Genomic DNA, 3,824 nt, shown 5'->3' with positions numbered 1-3,824 from the left:
CTTCCGATGATGCCTGCCGCCCTCTGGAAGAACAACAGTTCGTTCTCCAAAGCATGAGAGTTCACACCGGGGCCATTTAAGCAGAGGATCAGTGGCTACTCTACCCACGAGATCCAGTGGTTAAGTGACCCACCTATATCTTACAGCTTTTCTCTGTTTCCTTTCAAATTTCTCAGATTTTTTTTCAATATCAGATATGAGAGAACGCATTTTAAAAGTCCCTCGGGTATTTCCGACACTTTCGGAATTATCTGTAGGAAGCTCTGACTTGGTTGTGTAGACTTTGATGTATGTGTCCACCGTTAAATCCAAATCGTGTTTCACATCGAAATGCATGTTAAGCAAAGCTAAGCTACTTGACCTTTGCCCTGTCAAAGTGTTCCTCGGGTGTGCTTTGAGACGCGCTTTCGACCGTTTTCATAGCGTTCGTTCTCAACCTTCATCACAGGGAGAATTCGTAGGACCTTTAGCAATGTATAAACATGAGGAAAAAACTTGATGTCTGGCAGGTGGAGGGGGCCATGGTGGATGGGAGCTCTATATCTTTTCCTCTGGGTTTCCACTTGATTCTCCAACAATGCAGCTCAGCCGAGAGTGCTGCATCGGGATTGGGTAAGTCGCTGCCGTACATGTCAGCCTGGTGCTCCTCCGGCGTATTGAATTTGAGCCGTCCCGTGACAGAGGGGACCAGAGATCAGCATTGAAGAGCTTTGGAGGAACTGTTCTGAGACTATCTCTTTCAGTTCCTGAACAATGTGTTCCACTGTTGTGACGCTTAGAGGCTCTTTATAGCACCTCTCGGAAGTCAGCTGAGACTCCAGGTGCCCTTGCTGAGCTCTGCGGAGCTTCCTGGGGAGCTTCATCAGAATAGCAAGTGTGGTTGCCAAATCGGTGGCTTCCTCAAACCAAAATTCACAATAAACTTCATTATCTTCCATCCCTTCATGTAGCGAATGCAGCGCCTGCAGTTGAGCCACTGGCTGCAGAGAAGACATCAGAGGTCTGACCCTGGAGATTTTTCCCAGAGGCTCCTGTGAAAGGTAGAACGTTTTTAAGAACAACAATGGTTAACCACGAAATCAAAATCCGTTGCTGCACTGCAGAGTGCGAATGCTCGGCCCGCTGTACAGTTTTCCCATCTACTATGTGTGTCCTCATGTATACCGCCTACACAGAAAACAAGCGCTTGCAGGAGCTCCACTACAATTTCAAAAGCATCGTGCCTGCCTGCCCGCTGAGAATGGCACATTTCCTTCAGTTCTTTCCCGCTTTCTTCATTGTTCTGGAAGAGGACAGAAGCGACACTGTCAAGCTCTAAAAGCGGTTGTGGTGACGGATGGAAAAAAGATCAAACTTCCTCCACTGTTCCAAACGCAACAGACGCTCCCGTGACAGGCACCGATCTGGCCGACCGCGGACTTCAGGCACAGGGAAGAGCAGAGTGTGTGGACAGCTTGGGGAGGGATGTTTCTCCAAAAGTCTAGAAGCAACAACTTTCGTTTTGGAAGGAAAGCCACTGGACACAATGTAAGCCTGGCCACGACAATATTCCATGCGTAATCCCCACTTCTCGGGTCTCGTCTTGGGAAATGTCATAGCCAAAGTTTCGGCAGCGGCTTCAGAAGGCAGGAAACCCACAGATTCCTCTCTCAGGTCACGAGCTTCGTCAGCAAACCTCCCCAACGCGGGCAGGTGCTCTTCCCCTGCTGTGTCCACTACGTGCGTGCGTGCGTCCGTCCCTCTGTCAGGGGCCATGGAAAAGAAGGGAGAGTCTCTCACTCCCCTGAGCGTTCCTTCCCCGAATGGGGCTCTCACGGATCTCTAGCATCTGCTTCTGCTTGTACTTTTGAACAGAACGGTGCGATGACTGCTGTGGTCTCATAGGGCTTTCTCAGAGAGAACCTCTTCACCAGAATTTATCGGGCACTCCGACAGTGCCTGCATGCCTGCCTGCCCGCCTGCCTGCCTGAAAGTTATCGGGAGTGAAGAGGCCTTCTGGGATTTCATCAGCTTCATGTCCATCTAGAGCAGTGGTTCTCAACCTTCCTAATGCCGCGACCCCTGAATACAGTTCCTCATGTTGTGGTGAACCCCAATTTCATTGTTACAGATTGAACATAATGAAAGCATAGTGATTAATCACAAAAAACAATATGCAATTATACATGTGTTTTCCGATGGTCTCAGGCGACCCCTGTGAGAAGATCGTTCGACCACCAAAGGGGTCTCGACCCACAGGTTGAGAACCGCTGATCTAGAGGTATCTTTTGTTTTCCCATAAGAATCAAAACTGCAAATAAAGATTTTAAAGTATTCTTTGGTTTACTTTCTCTTCAAGGGTTAAAGGTAAAGTGTCTTCATCCTGTTCTTAACCCGCTTCTGTATTGGAGTTCTGAGCAAGGCTGTTGTTGATCGCTCTATGTTTGTTTTTGTTCCTGTTCAGAAGTTTCGTCAATTTTTTTTTCCTGTTTCCATGTCCTGATTTCATCTTCGCTCAATTCTTTTATTCGTTTTCTATGTCTACTATGTGGATTGTTCAAATGACTGGTAAGATCACCTATTGTTGGTATTACATTATCTCGAAGAACTGTCCTATAAGGAAGGACTAGTTCTACAGATCATAGAGGTCTCAGAGTGTTTGGCACATCATCGATCATGTTTATTGAGTTGTTCAGGTGTTTTTCTTCTAAGTTTGCTCTCCTACAATTTCCCACCCACTTCTGGCATCTGGCCGGATCCTTCCGGGACCTGAAGAAGGCCAAATCTGACTGCATGCTCTTCCGCGTGCAGTCCGCCGGCGCCGTCCCCCCCCCCCCCCCAAAGTTTGGCATCTTCGCTGGCGCCCCACCCCCTCCACCCGGGGCCGGTCCAGCACTCCCCCCCCCCCCATGCCCAGTACTGTCTTAATAACACAAAATGCAAGTACAAAACATTGTACAAGTATGCTTTTCACTACATGGAAGTGCAATAATACATTTGTGTGGCTTTTTAAAATATATCTTCATTGATTTCAGAGAGGAAGGGAGAGGGAGAAAGAACCATAGAAGCATCTACCATGAGAGAGAATCACCCATCGGCTGCCTCCTGCACACCCCCTACTGGGGATCGAACCCGTGACCCGGGCCTGCGCCCTTGACTGGAATGGAACCCCGGACCCTTCGGGTCCCCAGGCCGATGCTCTACCCACTGACCCAAACAGGCCGGGGCGGCACTTTGTTTTATACACGACAACCCAAGGAGGAGATGTAACTGGGTTACAGACAACCCACTGGTGATAGATGAGGGAGGGAGGGAGGGAGGGAGGGAGGTGGGAGAAAGCAAAGGGGGTGGGGGTGTGGGGAACCTCTGGGATTGGATAAAAAGTAAAATGATAGACACATACTTCTATTTTGTAAAATATATTTTTATTGATTTCAGAGAGGATGGGAGAGAGATAGAAACCTGATCAATGAGAGAGAATCTTGGATTGGCTGCCTCCTGCACGCCCCCTAGTGGGGCTCGAGCCCATGACCCGGGCGGGCATGCGCCCGGGACCCGAATCGAACCCGGGACCCTAAGGTCCACCGCAGGCTGACTTTGGCTCCACCCACTGAGCCAAACCGGCCAGGGCCTCACCTACTTCTTTTCCTGAGGTGGGTGCAGGATAGATAGTTAACAGGCAACAATACACTTGATAACAATAGCAATGAAGGAATTTATGGTCTCTGTCCTGCAGAGCCCCCAGGCGCATTTGCTTGTGCGGGTGGGGTGGGGTGGGGTGGGGGGAGGGGAAGGGGGTGGAGGCGGGGCAGGGCGGGGGCTGGGCGGGGCGGGGACGGCGGGAT

General features: G+C 49.9%; 1 pseudogene; it reads right to left on the bottom strand.

The window, feature by feature from the left end:
- Positions 1-231: 231 nt before the first annotated feature.
- On the bottom strand, positions 232-2,831 carry LOC139014326 (52 kDa repressor of the inhibitor of the protein kinase pseudogene; annotated as a pseudogene).
- Positions 2,832-3,824: the final 993 nt, after the last annotated feature.

This window comes from Myotis yumanensis, unplaced genomic scaffold, assembly GCF_028538775.1.
Source record: "Myotis yumanensis isolate MYYU_CA2020_CCGP unplaced genomic scaffold, mMyoYum1.0.hap1 SCAF_7, whole genome shotgun sequence".
Classification (NCBI taxonomy): domain Eukaryota; kingdom Metazoa; phylum Chordata; class Mammalia; order Chiroptera; family Vespertilionidae; genus Myotis; species Myotis yumanensis.
Note: the sequence above shows the minus strand (reverse complement) of the source record. Positions and strands in the feature narration are given on the sequence as shown.